General features: G+C 36.1%; 2 long non-coding RNA genes across 2 annotated transcripts; both read right to left on the bottom strand.

Annotated features, from left to right (window-relative positions):
• Nucleotides 1-6,687: 6,687 nt before the first annotated feature.
• Nucleotides 6,688-9,014, bottom strand: LOC120251202. Its single transcript, XR_005533397.1, has 2 exons — nucleotides 8,114-9,014; nucleotides 6,688-6,830 (listed from the first exon to the last, which is right to left on the bottom strand). It is a non-coding gene; the product is annotated as an uncharacterized LOC120251202 (long non-coding RNA).
• A 523-nt stretch (nucleotides 9,015-9,537) lies between these two features.
• LOC120251913 lies at nucleotides 9,538-10,014 on the bottom strand. Its single transcript, XR_005533521.1, has 3 exons — nucleotides 9,888-10,014; nucleotides 9,715-9,791; nucleotides 9,538-9,598 (listed from the first exon to the last, which is right to left on the bottom strand). It is a non-coding gene; the product is annotated as an uncharacterized LOC120251913 (long non-coding RNA).
• Nucleotides 10,015-23,226: the final 13,212 nt, after the last annotated feature.

The raw sequence follows: 23,226 nt of genomic DNA, 5'->3' as shown, positions 1-23,226 counted from the left end.
GAAAAACATGATCATAAATGAGACATATATCTATCACCACACACACATCCGTAAAAAACTAGAAACAATATAGAAATACAAAGTTCCTATCAAAAAAGGGAAAAAACACAAGAAGATATTTAGTAATTAATTAAAAGTTATGTTCTCCTAATTCATCATCATTATCATCATCATCATCATCATCAGTTTCTTCATATTCACTGTCTGTCTGTTCATCTTCTTCATCTTCCTCAGTTTCACTTTCTGAAATATCTTGCAACCCTTCAGATAAGTCAACAAATTGTTGTATGGCTTGTGGATCAACCAAAGAAGGAATCTCTTGTAAAATACTGACAACTAGATTTGATGTAATTTCCTCCATTTGATATGCGGTGCTGTCTTTTCCCGACCAACTTGCCTCAACCATTCTCCTAGCTTTTGTCTTGCACGCAACTAACCAATCAACCTTGTCCTTTTTCATGCTCGGGTACTCAATATAGTTCACTTGAATGGCTTGTTGTGCTAATACAAATGGATCATACTTTGGATACATTTTTTTCCAATTAACACCAACCAAATTACATAGAGGATCAATCTTGCTGCCATTTATTGGATCAAACCATGTACACTCGAAGAGGACAATATGGTTCCATCTATTTCCATGGTACTCAAGTTGGACTACATCCTACAATAAACCATAGAAATCAGTGCATGTATCCTCAACATTGGACCCTTGTACACATATGCCACTATTCATGGTGGCTTTTAACATGCTATGGGTGACAGTATGAAAGTTATAACCATTGATGAAGTATCCTAGCCAAGTTGTTGCCTTCATAGATGGACCCCAAGCAAGGCTTTGCAAGAGAGGATCAAGGACTTGATTGTCCTCATTTGCCACCTAAACCAAAAAATTGAATATGAGATATTTTGTCATTCTCTTAATACAATTTCAAGATATTAAAATGATTACTTAAAAAATTTTCAAACCACTTTGCAAAATGCTTATCAATTGCCTTATCAATGGCATCAACAGGGTTCCCTTGTAGGTAGTTGACGAATATCCTTTGAATGCACATTTAAACATGAAAAATTTTTAAAAAAATATTGAAGTTATGTATTTTATAGATTGTAAAATTGATTATTCTATTAATTGATCATATAACTTACTTGTAATATGGTTTCACTTCTGGACAATTTCGCAATATATAAGTATGTGCTACATGTAACTCATTTTCAAAAAGCCATCTAATCTTTGGACGACCTTGACTTTGACCTATGTAATTAAATATAGAGAAAGGTTCGAAGGCACCATCATTTACCCCCTCATCATTTCGTGGAGCTCTCCTCCTTTTACATGATACATGAGGTTCAAAATAATGTTCTGCAAAAATATTGATTTCTTGTGCAATATAAGCTTGACAAATTGAACCCTCAACATGTGTCTTATTCTTCAATGTTTTTTTTTTCAAATCATAAAGAAACCTACAAGTACAAGGATAAAAAAACATCACATAAACTAAACAAAATTATCTTAAATTCAATAAAGTTAGATTGCAACTTTTATTACCTCTCGAAAGGATACATCCATCTATATTGAGCAGGACCTCCAATTCTAACCTCATAAGGCAAATGAACAATAAGATGCTCCATAGAATCAAAGAAAGACGGAGGGAATATTTTCTCCAAGTTACATAAAATCACAGCAATCTTTTTTTCTAACTCCATAAGTTTATTAATGTCAAGTATAGTAGAGCATATTGTCTGAAATAATATACTCAATTCTGTCAATGGATTCCATATGAACGAGAGTAACATTTCTCTAAAAGCAATCGGGATAAGTCTTTGCATAAACACATGACAGTCGTGACTTTTCGTGCAGGTAATTTTCAATGCATTCATATCAACACATTTTCCAAGATTAGAAGCATAACCATATGGAAATCTCAAATTCTGAAGCCATTCACAAATAACCCTCCTCTGCTCTTTGGTCAAGGTGTATAATGCTTTCGGAATATTCTGACTTGTACTATTTGAAGGAATTGCTATCTCCTTACGGTCGCAAAGAATTCCAACATCTTCCCTAGCCTTAGCATTATCTTTACTCTTCCCTTTCACATTCATCACAATATAGAAGACATTGTCAAACACATTTTTCTCTATGTGCATCACATCAAGATTATGCTGGATCAAGTTAGTTTTCCAATATGGTAGATACCAAAAAATATTTCTTTTCGTCCACTTGTGACTTTTTCCATACTCTGTAGGTGTGTTAATGGGGTCCTCCATAGCCGTTGGGAAAAACATTACTCGATGAAGAATTTCCTCTCTCGATAACATTGGAGATGGATCACTCTTTTCTATTCTTCCTCGGATGAAAGACTTCTTATCCTTTCGGTAGGATGGATTTCGAGGTAAAAATACCCAATGACAATCAAAATAACTTACTTTTCTACCATGTTGTAGGTAAAAAGCATTGGAATTCTCCATACATATTGGACATCCTAATACCCCAGCAATACTCCATCCCAATAACATTCCATAAGCAGGAAAATCACTAATCGTCCACAAAAGTGCAGCCCTCATACAAAAATATTCATCTTTTAAAATATCATAAGTCATGGCACCAACAATCCACAAATTATTCAACTCTTCAATCAAGGGTTGCAAAAAAACATCTATGTTTTTCTTTGGATTTTTAGGCCCACGACAAATTAGTGATAAAAACATATAAGGACTTTTCATACACATGCCCTGTGGAAGGTTGTAAGGAGTCACAATTACGGGCCAACATGAATAAGTCTTTCCAAACTGTCCATGCGGTGCAAAGTCATCTGCACAGAGGCCCAATCGAATGTAGTAAGGTTCCTTAGCAAAATCAGAATAAGTTTTATCAAAATGTTTCCATGCCTCAGCATCAGATGGATGACATATTACCCCATCATTTTTTTTTTCGTGTGTAGCATGCCAAGTCATATGTGTTGCTGTAGCATTAGAAGCATATAACCTTTGAAATCTTGGATTTAGTGGCAAGTATCTTAATATCGCCTGTGCAATTCTTTTACGCGGCCAATTATCAGGTACACCACGCTGACTCTTCAATTGTTTATACCATGGCTCATTATAGAATTTGAAAAAAAACTTCATTAGCATCACTCTTCCAGTACAACACGCAACCATTTTTGAAAGCATCAATTTTAGCCACAGGTAAACCCAATTCGTTCATAGTTTTTCTATGATGGTAGTAATCAGTCGACATTGTGTTATCTGACGGAAGAATCTCCTTAATAGTGGTGGCCATGGTATTGAAATTAGCCTCAGACATATTAGCATCAGATTTGATAGATAACATCCTAGCAACGAAAGACAACTGAGAATGATTCTCACAACCCACATATAGAGGTTGATCAGCAGCTTTTAATACATCAAAAAATCTGTTAGACAATTGACTTATTTCATCACTCTGCAAACCCGAAACTGACTCATCTAATGGTGGTTGCACACTTGGACCAGCTTCATCATAACAATGAGATTCATGCATTGGTGGAACATGAGAATGAAGACAATCATATATCATCCTTTGATCCCAAGTCATCTGCTTATCCTCCTATGCTATATGATCTGAAGTTTGATCATCAACCTTCTTAAGCTCTTCACTAATTGGGAATATTTCTTCACCATGGCAAGTCCAATTCCAATAGCACTATCTAAACCCCTTGCGATACAAATGCAAAGTGACATCATTTGGATGAAGGAATCTCCTATTTTTGCACTTGAAACAAGGACACCTAATATTTTTGCCGTTTTTATATGAGTCATCTTGATTAATTGCAAATTGAATAAATTCATCAACCCCAAGAATGAATTCATTGGTTAATCCTTGTCTTCCGGGTAGATTCCGATTATACATCTACTGCCTTGTCAACATTTTTGTTCCTACAATCATGGATTCTAGTTACTGAACACAAATTCAATAGTCATTGAACACAAATACGGCATTAGACAATAATTAATGAATTTATACACACACACTTGCACACCCTATCGCTGAATTCTAGTTACTTCCAAGCATTTACATCAGTTCATTAAGAAATTAGTGGAGATAATGAACATTTCTTTTAGTAGACATGATGAGTAAAAGATAGACTAAACCCCCACTTGTTTTTTCTTAGTTCGTAACATTAATATTTGACTCCATATCTAGATGTGAGTTATTTGCATAACTCTATTTTTTTATTCTTTTTGGTAGATTATACAGTTTGGAGAAAAATTGATATTGTTATCTTATTGAGCCATATCTTGATCAACATACCTAACTCAGTTAGATGTCCTGCTTTGTCTGTCAACTCCTACTTTGTTTTGACAACTTTGATTAAAAAAAATTGATGACTATGAAAATGAGTTTGTAGTCAAATCCCCATATTTGCTTGGTGAATGCCTAAGAGCTGGATGATCAATTTTCGGTGATATGTATGTCTTGACATGAGTTTTGTCCATTTTGTCAAAAAAATTTTAAATAAAAAATTTGAAAATATAATTTTGATAATAATAGTAATAGCGTGATAATTTGTTTATCTAATGGATGATTTAGACTTTGATTTAGATAGCAGTTTTTATGTTGGAAAAAAAATGAATATTTTGGTATAGCTTAAGCATCAATGGTCAAGAAAAAATTGTTTTCTATTTTAGGATGGTGGAACGATCAACGGGAACTGAGAGGAAACTTCTCATGATATGCAGATGAGTTACTACCAGAAAGTCTTTGAAAAATTCCACACTTTCTCTTAGATCTTTCATCTTACATAGTTTTTTCTTTCTTTTAACAAAGTGACAAATACTGCTACAGTTGATGAGAGGTCGTTGTACTTTCTTTCAATTTAATAATAGTGGTTCATCAATTCTTTTTAAATAAAAAAAATACTGTTATAGTATTACTTTATACAATATTCTACAATATATATGTGTAGTACTATAACACTACTATAATTCCAAGGGACCATTCTCATAATATTTTAAAAGAACCATCTTTTAAAAAGAATTCTACATATAATCTGGATTGGAATTTTTAACACCAAAATTCCATTGAATCCAACAAACTGATTCAACAAAACAACACATTACCAATTCCACAACATTATGTTAAACACTTAGGAAACTTATCATTAACTCAACATCTCTTGACAAATGAAAGCATTTGGCACAGAGATATTCAGAAGAACAAGAACGGAAAGAAAACCAAGCTTTAAAGGTATACCGACACTGTAAATGAATTTTGTTGAAGCAAGAAGATAATTTTAATCACTTTAATGACATGACTAGTCTCAAACTCAAAGCTGCAAATAATTAAATCATTAAATCTTATAATGATTCTAAAATCAATAGTTAGTGTTAAAACAACATGTGAGTTGATATTTAAGACTTGGGTTGGCTACAGTTCTGTAAGTCTTATTTTGCCATCTAAACTTGCTAAAAAAGTCTAGATATAAACTTCACTTCATAGGAATTATCTAGTGAGGGGACAAATTTTTGTGAGAAAACAAATTCTATCTTGATTTGGAAGAATAAATACTCACTGCAAGACTGGAATTATGAGTACTTACTGTTTGAATATAAATTTTCTTTTTCCAAGAACATTTCACCAAAATAATCAACCAAATTCGGGTAGTCTGGATGCAAAACAAGGACCAATCTATCACATGAAGAAATAGGAAAAGCTGGGAAGGAGTATTGAATGCTAGTACAAATACATCTATAAACAATGTATGGAAGTATTGAATTACTGAACACTAGCTTTCCAAAAGTATTGCATAATCACTTTGCTAGACAAGTAAACAATGTCTCCTATAGCTTTGGTTGATAAGCAAGAAATAACTGAACTTCAGACCTCAAGATATGATTATTTCTTGATTGGAGCATTGGTCCATATTTAGCAACTTAGACAGGATGAACAGGTGAGAAAGAAGAACCAGAAAATATAACTTTCAGTATTAGATTGGTTGAGAAAAGGGTTGTATGATAAGAATGGTACTAAGCTCCATTAACAATGCAATTACTTTGACATGAGAATAATTGGATATTGACTATTGAGTGAAAATAAATACTTTTAATCTTCCCAAATAGAAAAAAAACAATTGCACAGTGAGAATCTGATTCAGATTCAATAATAATACAAATAAAGAACAAGGCTTTGGAGTGAAATCTCTTTCTTTTGGACAATAATAATATATATTCAACAAGATATGATGGGTGTCTCTTGTTTTTGACTGAGCAGTGATGTGACGGAATAATTGGGAGCCTTTCGACCAAAAAGATACAAACAAAATATGCATAATCCTGTGCAAGAATGCTCAATGAAGAACTAGGAAATATTTCAAGGAAATGTGGATAATAATGGACTATCATGTGCACTTACCATCATATGAAACAGTGGCTCCTGATGCCAATCTTCCCAATGATGCCAGGAGATACAGAATAGCAATCACTTGATCAATAATAAGTTTTACTTACAGGGTTAGTGAAAATATTACTATAAATGCATGCATGGATATAGCAAAAGAAGAGTTGAATATTCCATATGCATTGGATGAGACGGCGGCCAAAAATCCTAAGAGTGCCTTATGGTGTTTTCTTCACTACATGCACTTCACCAGACCTTTCAGTATTTAATTAAATTGGGAAATTAGGCGGGAAAGTATGAAAGAGTAAGAACCTTAAAGAATAGCCTTTTGTCATGGCCTGTTTGAGCGACCCTCAAGACAGATTCAGCTGCCCCAATTGTATTAGCCAGGCAGGCGAAAATGCTATTGGCTGCATCCTGAGAAATCTGCCATTCAAGAGGATCCACAGGTACCCTGCGTAATAACCAACAAAAATCAATATCAGAACAGATCTAACACCAAGTCTAACATAAATAATAATATGTAAGAATAATGAATCTAAAGGGTAATAACAACTCTAAACTTTAGCATTCCTAATTATCACAACCCATTGCTCTTGTTGTTTTCTAAAACAGGCTATTATCTGAGTGGATCTTGTGATGCCTCTATATATAGTACTATTAAGAATATTTTTATATTAGTTTCAATGGGGTCGAGGTCAAAACTAACTTTCACTTGAGTTGGGTTGGACTTGGGGGAAATATTTAATAAATTTGGGTGGGTGGGTATCTCAGTAATCCAGTGCTGAAACCAAGATCATGCTAAGTGGGTTGAGTGCCTTTAACTAGGAGTTAATTTAAAATAATAACAGAAGGTGGATGCCATCATATTACTGCCTTTTGAAGATTCAATCACATAAATTATCCCTATAAAGAACAATGTAGTAGTGAGCGCTTATCTGGCTTGTTGATTACTTTAATGTTGAATAAAACACTCTCAAAATTTTCAGTTTTAAAGATTTCTCATTTATTTACTTTCCAAATCTCTGTCTCGTTAATAAATTGCAAATAATATAAATGATCATTCAGATGCTTGAATTTTTTTTTTTTACATATTTTGTTGCATCAAAATTATCTACATTACTAGAATAATTAATTTCATTGCTTGAACGATTATATACTTCTGATTCAAAAAGTTGCATGTGAATTAATGAAAACAGAAAAAAAGTAGTTCTCAACTACTCATAAAATAGGCTGGAACAGCTGTTTTCGTAAATAATTCCTCAAGCATGCACTAATATAGAGTTACTTTATTTCCATGAAGTTAAAAAATAAAATAAAATATTGAGATGAGATCTCAATGAATGAATAAATGACAGGCAATTAGGCCAACAAATTGCATTTTCACAAACCATTAAAAAAATGGAGTAAAATAAAGAGATGCTAAAAAAAACCACACCTCAGGAATAACATAATGCTCAGTAAGTAATCAAGTGTACCAAAAACACTTACTAGCTAAGAATTATTAAACACAGCAAACAACGTTATTACCCTTTAGATTATCCTTACATTTCTTGAAAAACAATTTCAATCAACAAAAATCAAATCTTTCCATACCTGAATCTTTAGACAAGAAAATCTCTAGATTATCCAGCAAAGAACAACAGGTTAACTTAAATCACAGCAACCAATGTTATAACCTCAATACAATCATACAAACAATGAAGAAAAAAATTAGGGGAAAACAAGGCTGCATACTCCTTGAATTCTTTTTCCTGTTACTAGGCACTTTGGCTCACTCGCCCTCTTCTTGGCGTATTGGTAAACAAGCTTTCCACCTGCATTTTTAATTGACGTTCACTGAGAATTTGCAAGCATAAATGGCTCTCTCAAGAAGTGACAAGGGCTTGGGAGTGATGTTTAAATTTGCAAGCATAAATTTATATATCAACAATCAGCAATTAGTTAGTGTTTCATATATTATCCACGGTTTAAAGATTGCAACATCCATCTTACAGGAGCAAAATTAACCACAAGAAAGATTAATATCTGGTATGTACCACGCAAAAAGGACATCGTCGGTAAATCAGACAATGCCCTACAAGCTGCAGAGAGACTTATTAAGGAGAATGGGCCAGAAGCATTTGAGAATCTCATAAGCAAGGCAAACAAGTACTTTCATTGTAACATTTTTTATTTCTTCAATTATAATTGAGACTTCTCCTCATTGCAGGCTGAAAAGGCACCAAAGGCCAGGAAAGGTAAGACAAAATCTATCCTTGAGGAAGTGGCAGCTGAATAGGAAGCAAAAACCTTAAATAGTAACAGTTATTCAATCTTTGATGATCTGTATCGATACTAAGGCATGTCACTCCCTTCTTCGTTGGTGAGCTGAAGAGCAAGAGGAGATAGCTTTTTTGTTTCTGTATTTAACTATTTATATTCAACATGCTCATACTAAAATCAGACAATTTTGCAGGTTAATTGTTCAAGAACTTGAAGAATTCCTGCTTCCCTGACTTAAAAAAGATTTTCTAACTTACTATGCTTTTTTGTTATGCTACTAGAACTTGAAAAGGCACCAAAGGCCAGAAAATCCAGAGCTCAAATAGCAGCAATATTTATATATACATATATGCATGGGAAGAGTTAATCCCATGTGTTCAAAGATATATAATTATATATCTACATCTCAATAAACTCATCATGGACACTGTCTATCTTCCAACCAGAGACTCAGATATATATATATATATATATATATAACAATAAAGAGAAAAGGTCTATTTCTTGAAAAATAACTAACATTAATTGTGGAGATGGCAGCAGAGGATGCATGGTATAACTAATACAAAGATAGAATCCTATGGGCTGCAACTACAGCTACAAATCATCATTCATCAGTTTAAAAACCATGAGAATAGTTCATGCTAAATAAATTTATTTTGGTTCTTCTGTTTTTACATGGTTTTTTGATTATCTCTAGCTAGTAGGCCATACAGTACAAAAAGATGGCACTTCTTAGAAGCAGAGGCAGAGTTTTGTAGCTTGATGAGGTCTAATGAAGCGAAGAACACCAAGAAAGCTATTTTCATCGCATGGAATGCACAACTTGGAATAACAATTAAAGAACAAAAAAAAGAACACAAAAGAAAAAGAAAAAAACGCCAAAGAGTTCACCTCAATCAGTACCACCTCTAATCCGCCAGTTCACGCTGATGCTTCCCTTCCTCCTCCGAGCTCCTGTAATGGCCATAGAGAGAGGGAAAACATATTCAAACCCTAAGAAGAACACATTATTCTGAATCTCCTCCGGATTTTAAAGAAAAGAAACAAACTAAAGACAGTGATCTCACTACCAATCGTCACCGATGTTCCTCTTCCTTCCAGCTCCTCCAATGGCAACAGAGAGATATATGAAAAGAAGATTCAAACCCTAGAATGAACTCCTTTTTTGAATTCTCCCCAGATCTTTGGAATTTCAAACAAAAAAACAAAAAAACAAAACTAAACAACACCCTATAGAGCTCACCACCGATCGCATCCGCCCTCGATCCCCCCTTTCACTATCGCTTCTCCTCCTCCTCGTAGCTCCTCCAATGGCGGCCGTGAGAGAGAGAGAGAGAGAGAGAGAGAGAGAGAGAGAGAGAGAGCAATGAATGGCGGTGAAAAAGCTTGAATGGGGTGCAGGGGATTAGGGTTTATGAAATAAATTTTGTTTTTTTGTTTTTTTGTTTTTGTTTTAATTATCATAACTAATAAAAATTAGTTTATTAAATATTTAATATCTGTGATGTGTCTCTATTTAATAAAAATGAAAAAATATATTTAACATATATTTAATATATTAAATATATTTTAGGCACCAAATACACCATATTAACATATTAATATATTTATATTTTTTCTGTATCTGTATTTGATCTCGGTATTAATAAATTAATATTTTTTGGTATGATATTTGTAGCAGTATTCAGTATATTATTATATTTATATTTTTTGATCTTTGTATTTAGCGTGGTATTAATATATTATTATATTTATATTTAGTAGCGGCGTTAATATATTAATATATTTATATATTTGTCACGGTATTTGGCATGATATTAATATATTTATATATTTATATTTTTTGCACTGTTTTTGACACGGTATTAATAAATTAATATTTTTGGTATGATATTTGGCACGATATTCATATATTATTATATTTATATGTTTGGCATTGTATTTGGCACATTATTAATATATTATTATATTTATGTTTGGCACGGCATTAATATATTAATATATTTATATATTTGTCACGGTATTTGGCACGATATTAATATATTTATATTTTTTGCACTGTATTTGACACGGTATTCATATATTATTATATTTGGATTTTTGGCACGGTATTAATAATTTTTTTTTTTAAAAATGTTTGGCACTATATTCGGCACTGTTATGTAAAATTATTAAATTTTTATATTTGGCATAGTATTTGGCACGGAAGTAAATAATATATTTTAAAAAAATTAAATATTTGACACGGTTTGTTAGTTTCGTGTCAAATCTTGTAACAAATTTGTCACGATTTTTTTTCCTTTCCAATTTTTCCGTGGCGATTTGAGATTTTTCTTGTAGTGATATAATATTATATGTATGGGTAATTAAATTATTCTACCAAATTTAATATATTTTTGTGAAAAATAGTAGAGATTTTGTATAAAAATATTATGCAAAAAAAAAAGTTTTTTTTATTGTGGCTACATAATTATTATCAAAAGAGTAAAATTATTATGTAATTATTATAAATAGAGTAAAATTATTATAAACCGTGCCAAAACCTGTGGCAAATAAATGTATGATGTGTTTGTCACGGTTTTAGGCACGGTCAACCTTAAACCGTGGCAAAAACCGTGCCGTATACCATGGACTATATTGTCACGGTTTTTGGCACGGTTTAGGGTTGACCGTGCCAAAACCCGTGACAAAGAAAGGGATGATGTGTTTGTCACGATTTTTGGCACGGTCAACCCTAAACTGTGCCAAAAACCGTGCCAAATACCATGGACTCCATTGTCACGGTTTTTGGCACGGTTTAAGCTTGACTGTGCCAAAAACTGTAACATATAAATATATGATGTGTTTGTCACGGTTTTTGGCATGGTCAACCCTAAACCATGCCAAAACCCGTGCCAAATATCATGGATTCTATTGTCATGGTTTTTAGCACAGTTTAGAGTTGATCATGCCAAAAACCGTGACAAATAAAAGGATTATATGTTTGTCACGGTTTTTGGCATGGTCAACCCTAAAGCGTGCTAGCGTCGCAAAATACCATGGACTCCATTGTCACGGTTTAGGGTTGACCGTGCCAAACCCCATGACAAAAAAAGCGATGATGTGTTTGTCATGGTCAACCTTAAACCGTGCCAAATACCATGGACTCCATTGTCACGGTTTTTTGCACGGCTTAGGGTTGACCATGCCAAAAACCGTGTCAAAAGCCATGGACTTCATTGTTATGGTTTTGGGATTGTTTAGGATTGTCCGTGCCAAAAATCGTGACTAATGTGTTTGTCATGGTTTTTAGCACGGTTTTTAGTCTAAATTTTAGACGAAAACATAAATGGTGTTAAATACCGTGACAAAATTGTACGATTTAGTAACCGTGCCAATTACCGTGACAACTTTGTCACTAAATTGTGTTTCGTGCCAATTTCCGTGACAAATTTTGCACGGAATTAAAACCGTGCCAAATAAATCGTGCCAAATTCCTATTTTTCTTGTAGTGGGTGTGTCACAGCTAAGCATGTCAAACCTTTGGAGAAGATCTTTTGCGTATTTCTTTTGTGATATGAATACATGCCCTTTACTTTGTTTTGCTTCCAAACCTACCAAGTACTTCAATAATCCTAAGTTCGTCATCTCGAATGTATTCATCATGTTAGCCTCGAATTTATTTACTAACGTTATGGATTACCACATGTAGATGATATCATCTACATATGAACATATTAGTAGAAGACCAAAATCTCCTTTCACCTTCTTCTAGATTATTGGTTCATTTTCACTTTTTTGGAACCCAAGTTCCATGAAGTGCTGATTAACCCTACTATATCATGCACTCGCTACTTGACAGATCCCATACAATGCTTATTTAGGCCCGCATACCATGTCTTCATAGCCAAGCTTGACAAAGCCTTCTGGTTGATTGACATAGACTTCTTCTTGGAGTTCTCTATTGAGAAACACCGACTTCACATCGAGTTGGATGACTGACCATCTTATCTGCATTACAACAGTAAGAAAAATCCTAACAGCTTCCATCCTCACTATAGGAGAAAAAACCTCTACAAAGTCCACCCATTATCTCTGTGCATAGCCCTTCATGACTAACTTATCTTTATTCTTGTCAATACTGCCATCAGAGAAATATTTGGCTTAAAAATCTATTTAAGACCTATTGCTCTCTTTCCATCTGATAACTTGGTTAGTTCCCAGGTACAATTTTTTTCAATTGAGTTTATTTCTTCAGCGATGGCTTTTTCCCATTCTTGTCAGCCTGCAGCCTCTTCATAAGAAATAGGGTCAATTACAGCTAATGCAAAAGTGCAAGACTTATATAGTTGCTTTAAAATTTTGTATCTTTTGGGGTGAATCTTCAGACATCACATGCCTCAAGGCTGGACTTCTTTGCAAAGTAGGAGATTCTGCTATAACATCATTAACTCGAGGTAGAGAATAGTGGGACTTTTCATTAGAATTGGTTACACTGCCTGAAGCAGATCCTCTATGAGCTTCAAGTGGAATTGGCTAGAAACATCATCACCTTTTCTTGATTCCCAGCCTCAGTATTGGTGAAATAAGACATTCGGACTCAACAACACCTTGCTAGTACTTGGATTGTAGAGCTTGTAGGCTTTAGTATCGGTGTAATATCCAATAAAGATGGACTTCTCCAACTTTGCATCCAAATTCTTTCACTACTGTGAGTTTATCAAACAATATGCAATAAAGTCAAAGATATGGAGGTGGTCAACATTAGGTTTCATACCTTTGAGATCCTTGTATATCGTTTGCTTTGACATTGCCTTGGTTGGAGATAAGTCCAAAAGATAAACGGCAGTCACCATCCCTTCAGCCTACAAATGTGTGGGAATTAACCTGTCCTTCATCATACTCCTTGCCATCTCAACCACCGTGTGATTCTTCCATTCGGTGACACCATTTTTCTCAGCAGTGTGAGGAGCCATGAGTTTATTCTATATGACATGCAGTTTACAGTAATTTCTAAATTCTCCTGACACGAAGTTGCCCCTCTATCTTTATAGAGAGCCTTGAGAAAACACCCAGCTTGTTTTTCCACTAAGTTCTTAAACCTCTTGAAGTTCTCAAAGGTTTATGATTTATGTTTAAGAAAATAAACCCAGCTAAACCTAGTGCAATCATCAGTAAATAGGAGGAAGTAAGAATTCCTCCCAATGACTCCACCTGCATTGGACCACAAAGGTCTGCATGCACCAACTCCAGAGGACAAGATGCTCTCCAGGCTCCTCCTTTCTAGCTTAATGTTTGCAAGCTTTTGATGTTCAAGTGCTTATATCTCAAAAACCACAAAATGGAAGACATCTTATTTACGATGGCCACATTTACACACTCAATGTTCCCATCTAATGGAAACATCTAGTGCTTTGTCATCGGGACATTGACTATTTATAAACCTATTTTTTTATCACCAATAGCACAGTCCTTGTTGTCAAACATAATAGACTAACTAGTCCACATTAGTTGACTAATTCTTAACAGGTCATGATCTAGATGCGGAACATATTGAACATCTTTAATTATCTTTACTTTCCTTGAGCTTGAATCAATCGCTATAGTCCCTTGTCCAGCCACTTATATCTCCTTGTTGTCTACCAACCTCACACTCTGCTTCACAGTTTCATTAAGGTATTGAAAGAGTTCCCTTGCACTGGTCATGTAATTCGAGCACCCACTATCAAGAAGCTAAACACCATTGTATTGTTTCTGAAACACTTTATTCCATGAAGAGGTGACTCACCTCAAATTCCTCGGCAACATTGGTTCCCTTTTCCTTGAACAGGCAATGTACTTTTACATGGCCAAGTCTCTTGCATAGGTGACACTGTATACATACGTTATGCTTCTTATAGTCACCATCAGTTGGTTTGTATTCAAAGTGTATTCAAAGCTGGGAACATATTTTTTTTATATGTTTTACATGTATTAAGCATCATTTTTATCATATTTTATGGCTCATAAATTGTATTTGGTGTTCCTTTATGTAAATAGGGTTATGATGGCTTTTAGAGAGAAATAGGAAGAAAAGATAGGTCATGAAGCCGTGTAAAATTTCCACACGAGTGTGTGAAAAATTCTACAGCCCACACGGGCATGTGGTAGCACGTGAGGGGTCATGATTTCTAGTTATAGAATACCACTTTGGCCAATTTTAGGAAGACTTTTTCACGGCTTTTTGAGTGGCAAGGAGGCTAGGGTTTGGAGAGGTGGTCTTTGCTACTTTAGGGACATTTCTTCACCAAATTTGATCGATTTCTCCTTCTTCATAGCATCAAGGAAGCCACCAATGACCCTAGCTTCAGAGAAGAATTTATCATAACGTTGAGACTACCCATCAAGGCCATCATCATGAATTCAAGGGGGTTTATTTCCATGGCTTTTACAGATTTTTACTCTTTTAATTATTTTGTAACTCGCTGATGAGTGCATTCCATATAGATATTTTAATACCCTTTCCATGTATTTATCTTATCTTTAAGCATTTATTTGTTGTGATTCGATGCTACTATAGGTATTATCGTATAATTGTGCAGGAAAATAGGTCCTTGTACAAAAGAAGTGGATTCGACACAATTACAGTGTGAAAATAGGCCAAAACAAAGTGTTACAGGTGAAGCACGGTCTGAGCATGACCGTGTTCTTCCCCTCGATTTTCCCAGGTGAATTCTGCATCAGGCGAAGCACTAACACTATAGCAAAAACAATGCAGTTGAGTTACTTTAGCATTATTGTAGAAAATCACCGTAGGACAAGTTTATAGAAAAAGCACGATTTGTGTGCTCCTTATACGATCATGCTCTGTTGAGAAGTAAGGACATGCTCATGCTAAATTTTTGTGATCCAATTGCCCAGACTTTCTTGAGATCATTTGAGGGGATTATTCTGCCTTCTTCTTGGGGGCAGCTGTGATGCTCTCCCCTTCACAATTCTGGGGACGGAGTGAAGCTACGATGCAGATCTTGAGTGGAGTGGAGCTTGGCCGGCAGAACTTCATCGGAGCACAATTAGAGTGGTTTAGAAGCAAAGAGGGGAGTCTTTCATGGCTTCTTATTCTTTTGTTTTCCTTAGCATATATTGATCTGTATAACTATGAGCGGCTAACCATTCTCTGGTGCCTTGGATTTATGAACTTGGATGTTTATATGTTATGTTGATTTACTTGCATTTAATGTCTATGGAGTTTTAGTGTATTCTTGTGTTAAATCATATGTTTGCATAACTTGACGTGTTTGATTTGCATAGTTGCTTAGGTAAACCTTGGTGAATGGATTGCCATAGTTGTAGTCGCTTTGTGTGATTGCAAAACTCGATGTGTATGAAACCCATAGTTACCTTAGCAAAACATGGTGTATTTGAGAACCATAGATGCAACATTGCTTTTGAGCACACATAAGGATCTTAGGATGTACGTGGTACTCATTAGAAGCAAGTCCATATACATTTCTTAAGGAGATTAGTCTGGGGTATTGCTTTATCTCTGTGTTTCTCATTTTGTTCATTTCTAGCTCTTACCTGTCATCTTTCCATCTTTTAGGGTATCTAGCTATCGTATTTATCCTGAATTTGTGATCCAGTTAGACATTAGAAGTGATAAGTGATTGTGTAATAGTAATACTAAGCATTCTTTTCCTACATTGGGCATTGCTTTTCTCAGGTTTTATCGCTTATACATGTGTATTTGTGTTCTTTTGCTCACGTAGGGTTGTGGAGACAATTATGAAAGAAAAAAACCAAAAGTAGATCGTGGATGCAATTTGTTGATGAAATCTTGAAGTGAACAAACATGAAGACATAAGTTGGGCTCAAAGACAAGTGAGTGTGTGCAAACCTCCGTTGTGCTGGAGTGAACAGTCACGCTCATGTGTTCCGACTTGTGCAACACTAGCAAGATCTTCGTCAAATGTGATTTTATTGAAGATGTAACGTGATCTACCACATGAATGTGTGCCCAATTATGTGGCCTCGATGAAAAGTGTGGATTCGGGAGCATTTTGGCGGAGTATTGTAGCAGTTTATTGTAGCAATGTACTGTAACAAATCACTGTCGTAGTCACTGCTCACTACGCACTGAAAATTCAATTCCTAGAGATTCACAAGGGTGTGTGGAAATTCCGCATGCCCGTGTGGATGCCCGTGTGGATTCCCGATTTTAGACCTATTTAAGTCACGATTTGAGGCGTTTTGAAGAATCCTTTTCCCCATCTTTTTCCCATATTTTCCCAAACTTTAGAGGCGCTCGTGGCTAGGGTTTAGAGAGGTTTTGGCAAGATTTTTGGAGTGGTTCTGCGTCCTTCAACACCGTGTTCCTTTAGAAGATAGTTATTGGGGGAGCTTTCATCGGCATCGATTCGGTGAGGTGTGCCCTAGGCTTGATGAGGGAACCTTTAGAGAAGACGAGGCTACTCTACATGACCATCGATATGGACTACAAGGGGGGTTTTACTTATGGATTGTATGTTTTTACATTCAATTTCATTATTGATTGTATCTTGCTCCATCAAGAGCTAAACCCCTAGTGGGTTCTTGGACTTATAAAACCTAGGATGATATTGTTTCATTGACCTTTTTATTATGTTTCTTAAATTGATATTCTAATTGAGTTCTAATCTTGAATGCTTGTTGAAGTGATTTTCCCTTAGAGGGACACTAGGGTTGAGAATCCATCTTGGTAATCCTTGCAGATGAGTGACACATTATAAAGATTAGAAAAAGCTAGATTGGAGAGAGTCGAGAGGGTAAATCGAGAGGTAGCAGAACGTCCCCTTCTCTTCCGGTGTGATTTATCCTACCTCCTTGTTCCAAGAGTTTTTTGCGGTCACAATAGAGTGAAGTGCTAAGAGAGGACTCCGCAGGGGTTTAATTGCACAAGTAACAGAGTGAAGCATTGAAGTAATCCTTAGTGCTGTGGCTTAATTGTGACTAGGGGTCTTTCGCCTGGACCAAAGGGTTAGATCTAGATTAGGGAATAGGGTTTATCACTTGGAGTCCCTAAAGCTTTATGCAACCTTGCAAAGTGCGAGGTGTCAAGAGCATTCCTTTTCGCCGGGTATAGAGTAGGGTTAGTCACGGTTGACTTTAGGTTTCTAACCGTATATTTAAGGATTTCCATAACTCATTAAACATTAGTTAGGGATATAATGATTGGTCTTGCACTTGAAGCAATAGTCCTAGGGTGAGCAATGTCTGGGTGCCCCACTTTATATCTATTGCCTCTCCTATCATTTTATTGCGTCTCTCGATATTGTTCACGCCACTTTGAATCATCTTTACCATAGTTAAATAACAATTCTTGTGTTTCTGATCATTATTGTCTATGGATACGACTACCCACTCACCATGGTACTTTATTACTTTGACAACCCGTGCACTTGTGATCACACTCGCATGCGTTGTGTCAAGAAGATCAATTAGTTCCTGGAGTCTAGTCCTTGTAGTTCGACCACCCTACCCCTCACGGGATACTATTGTATTACTTGTATGTGACCGTACACTTGCAGAGAATGCATTAAGTTTTTGGAGCTATTGCCGGGGACTGGCAACTCTTAGGAACATTAGGATTCTAGTGATCTAGCTATTTATTTCTTTTGTATGTATTTCTTTTGCTTTTATTTTTGTTTTATTTTCTAATTCTTTGATTTTTACCTAATTTCAGGAGAGTCAAGCTATGGATGAACTGCTTGCAACCTTGAGAAACCTTACAAGTCTCTCATTTGACTATCATCCAAGTTATTTCGAACAAGAGCAAAGTTTGACAGATCTACCATCGTATCGTACATAAGTTAGTCACACTAGCCGCATCGAGGATTATCATGCTATTTCCAGCTTAAGAGATGCGGTATCAAGTTTTGAGGAAGGAACATTACAGTGTTAATGAACAATGAGTTTAGGTGATGTGATACCTCCGGAAACCCAAGATGATTCACCATGGTTTCCAACTTCAGTGTTGAACCTCCTGTGTTCTATGAAGAAACACCACTCGTAATGTAAGATATGCCAATTCAATTTGAGATGAACCCTAGCATGGAAAGTTGGGAATTTTTGAGACAGGAGGATAATATGACACAAGAGATACCCACCTTAGAATGAAGCACATCAGCTGAAGGTAAATTTCTGGATGCCTCTAATGATAATGTTGAAGCACTTGGGCATGATACTTTTCACGAATTGAGGGAAGGACTTCTAATTCTTGTTAAGGATAAAAGTGTGCAAGGAAGTGGAAATGAAGAAGTTTATGACCAGATGATAAGTGCTTGTGTAATAGTAATAAGAAGTATTCTTTTCTTACATTGAGCATTACTTTTCTTAGATTTTATCGCTTATGCATGTGTATTTATGTTCTTTTGTACAAGAAGGGTTGTGGAGACAAGTATGGAAGAAAGAAACCAAAAGTAGACCGTGGATGCAATTTTTGATGAAATCTTGGATTGAACAAATGTGAGGACGCAAGTTGTGCTCAAAGACATGTGAGTGTGTGCCAACCTCCATTGTGCTTGAGCGAACATACAAATTGGAGGGGCACAAAGGCCGTCACACTCATGTGTTCCAACTTTTGCAATGTTAGCAAGATCTTTGTCAATGTGGATTGAAGACGCAACGCGATCTACCGCATGGATGTGTGCCCATTCATGTGGCCTTGATGAAAAGTGTGGATTCGGGAGTATTTTGGCGAAGTACTATAGAAGTCCACGGTAGCAAATTGCTGTAGCAAATTACTGTAGATGTTACTGTACATAGCTCGTAGAAAATCAGTTTTCTAGAAATTCAACACGCCCATGTGGATGCCCGATTCTAGTCCTATTTAAGTCGCGATTTCAGACGTTTTGAGAAATCTTTTTCTCATCTTTTCCCCATCTTTTGAGCTGCTTGCGGTTAGGGTCTAGAGATGCTTTGGCTAGCTTTTTGGAGTGGTTCTACGTTCTTCGACACTGTGTTCCTTCGGAAGATAGTTATTGGGGGAGCTTTCGTCGGCATCGATTCCGCGAGGTGTGCCATAGGCTTAACGAGGAAATCCTTGGAGAAGACGAGGCAACTCCACAAGACCATCAATAAGGACTACGAGGGGGTTTTACTTATGGAATGCATGCTTTTACATTTTATTTCATTATTGATTGTATCTTGCTCTATGGAGAGCTAAACCCCTAGTAGGTGCTTGGACTTGTAAACCCTAGGATGATTTTCTTTCATTGATCTTTTATTATGTTTTTTTAATTGATGTTTTTAATTGAGTTCCAACCTTGAATGCTTGTTGAATTAATTTTCCCTTAGAGTGATACTAGGGTTGAGAATCTATCTTGATAATCCTTGTGGATGAGTGATACACCACGAGGGTTAGACAAAGATAGATTGGAGAGGGTCGAAAGGGTGAGTTGAGAGGTAGTGGAACGTCCCCTTTCCCTTACGATGTGATATATCCTACCTCCACATTCCAAGAGTTTTTTGTGGTCACAATAGAGTGAAGTGCTAAGAGATAAAGTCCACTAGGGCTTAGTTGCGAGAGCAATAGAGTAAAGTGCTGAACTAATCCTTAGTGCTGGGGCTTAATTATGACTAGGGGTCTTTCGTTTGGACCAAAGGGTTAGATCTATGTTAGAGAATAGGGTTTATTACTCGGAGTCCCCAAATCTTCATGCAACCCCACACAGTGTGAGTCATCGAGAGTATCCCTTTCCGCCGAGGTATAGTGTGAGGGTTAGTCATGTTTGACCTTAGGTTTGGGACCATGTGTCTTAGGATTTCCACGACTCATTAGACATCAGTTAGGAGACATAATGATTGGTCTTGCACTTGAAACAATAGTCCTAGGATGAGCAATGTCCGGGTGCCCTATTTTCTATCAATTGCCTCTCCTATTATTCTATTGCATTTTTTTCTTCTTTACTTTATTTCTATTTGCATTGATATTGTTCACACCACTCTTAAATCATCTTCACTATAGTTAAATAGAAATACTTGTGTTTCTGAGGATTATTTCTTGTGGATACGACTACCCACTCACTAGGGTACTTTATTACTTCGACAACTCATGTACTTGCGGTACACACACAAGGGGTGTGTCACCAGACATCAATAGAGTCACTCCACGACTCCTTGATTGAAGACTCTCATGTGACTTCAATTGATTTCGAACAAGTGAATTGGTATAACCATAAGGAGGATGTAGGCTCAGTTGTGGAGAATCTTACGCTTACAAGAGAGAGAGAGACTTCCCCCGGATAAGGAAAATCAAGAGTTGGTTACAGTTATTGTAGAAGATACACCACCAACAAATGACATGGGGAAAACATGGGAGAAAACAAAAATTCAAGAGGTGAATGAGACATACGTGATTGAGTTTGACCAAGTAACCTATTCTCACAAGAATAAATGGTTATATAAGAAAAGTGCACTTCAAGGGGTGAAGTTAAGTCATGCAATAAGGTTGAAGCAATCTTTAGATCTTCCTGTACTGAAATTGAATAACTATGTTCTGGGTTGTTTCCTTGGAGGCCTAAGCATCGATATTTGAAACTTCTGTCATTAATGAAAGCTCGAGGAATGGGACATGAGGTGGCTGATTATAGAAAAATGAAGAATATGGAGATAACCCCTAAAACCATGTCACATATCTTGGAGTTTGACCAAATATCTCTCAAGGAATTCTCCTGTAAGCTCACAAAATTTTCATTTATTGGAATCAACTAGGCAAGCTATGGCCAGAAAGAACCCTTGTGTTTTCAAGCCAAAATGTTAGAAGATGATGCAAACTCTAAGACAATGAAACACAAATCTTCTTGTAAGGTTAATGAACTCATTCAAGACATGAAGAAGATGTTGGGAATTGATGAAAATGTGGGTGTGCAACTTAAACCATCTAATGACCCACCCTTGCGTGTATTAAGCTTAGATAATTCCATTTGTAATTTGTTCGCTTGGAGGCCTAAAACAAGATGGTTCAAGCCTCTAACATGTATCCCTCAATGGCAGGTAATTTTTTGCTTCAATGGTAGTAGCTGTGCAATTAGTAGCCGGGAAGAGCACACTCTCTTCAAGACTCCCTAAGGTATGTGATCAGGTATGTCAACTAGTGGCGTTAAACAAGCGCTTCTTGGGAGGTAACCTAGGCAATAATTATTGTTTTGTGTGTTTCTTGTGTTCTTAGTTTATTTTAATTGTTTCCTTCATGTTGTTTTGTTTAGATGGTGGTGCTCTTGCTAAATTTCTTGTTCGATACTCGGTGTTTTTGTGCATGTTTCATTGCTTATTTTTGTTGTTAATTGTTAGGCTGGCAAGCCTAATCCATGGAATTTTTGTAAATCAGAGACAACTGAGCTCTAAAACACTTCAAGACTGAGCACGGGCTAAGCACGCTCGTGCTTCTTGAGGAGCACGATCTGCATGCTCCTTGTACGACTGTGCTTACCCTAATTCCATGTTATTGCTGATTGGTTTTTTATTGTTTAATGCAGGGCATTTTAGCGAGAATGAGAGCCACAACGATGATTCTTGGGCATGACCATTCTGTCTTTTCCTTTATTTTTTCTTTTCTTTTGTCTCTTATTTTTCTTTTTCTTGAGCTTCACTTGTGCCCCTTTTTGCATGTAGGATGTGAGCCATATGGAAACAAGGAACCTACATGTTGAGTGCAGCCACATTACTCCTCGGTCCAGGAAAGTTCCTAAAACTTCTCCCTAAATTTTTGTGTCCTGGATTCATTTCTTAATGTACGCATTTGTACATTGATGGCAATGTACGGTTTAAGTGTGGGGGAGGGTTTTACTGTTATATTCATTGTGATGAGTCATGACTTAGGACGATCTAGGATTTTGTGATTTGGAATCTCTATGTCTAGGGAGACACTAGTGTGTTAGTGTTTTTTTATTGAGCTTAATTATTAGTCTCACTCTTGCTTTGGGAACCTTATTATTTCTCACCTTACCCTAATTGTGGAGCCACTTGTGCTTAGGAAAGGCTTTAGTTAAATGACCATTAGGGTTCTTAGTGTTTAAAAAAAAATCCCAGAAAGTCAGATTCTTTTGAATGCCCTACCGATGAATTGTATACTTTTGTGTTCAAAAGATGGTAGAAAGAGCTGTCACCTTGGAAGTGTGAAAGCTGCTCTTGAGTACTCAGATTTTGAGTATACAAATGTTTACTTAATGACCAACTGGGAGAAAACGCTACCTTTAGGGTGTATGAAGCTACTACCCACTTAGTTTAGTCAGAAATAAGGTCATCGTTAGCTTGGTCGATCCAACAATACATGGGGTACATTTTCTAGGGTAATCACACACACACACACACACACACACACACACACACACACACACACACACACACACACACACACACACACACACACACACACACACACACACACACAAAGGGAGTACATTGTGAGAGTGAGACTTATTATTTTTTATCAGATGAACACACACTAATCACTGGCTTCTCTCTATACTTTTGAAATTCCAATTACATTGAGATTAAAGGTCATGCACTCATCTTCTTTCTTGTGTGTTGATGTGTTTTGCTTGAGGACAAGCAAATGTTCAAGTGTGGGGGTATTTTATGAGTGC

The sequence above is a fragment of the Dioscorea cayenensis genome, chromosome 20, assembly GCF_009730915.1.
Source record: "Dioscorea cayenensis subsp. rotundata cultivar TDr96_F1 chromosome 20, TDr96_F1_v2_PseudoChromosome.rev07_lg8_w22 25.fasta, whole genome shotgun sequence".
Taxonomy (NCBI): Eukaryota; Viridiplantae; Streptophyta; class Magnoliopsida; order Dioscoreales; family Dioscoreaceae; genus Dioscorea; species Dioscorea cayenensis.
Note: the sequence above shows the minus strand (reverse complement) of the source record. Positions and strands in the feature narration are given on the sequence as shown.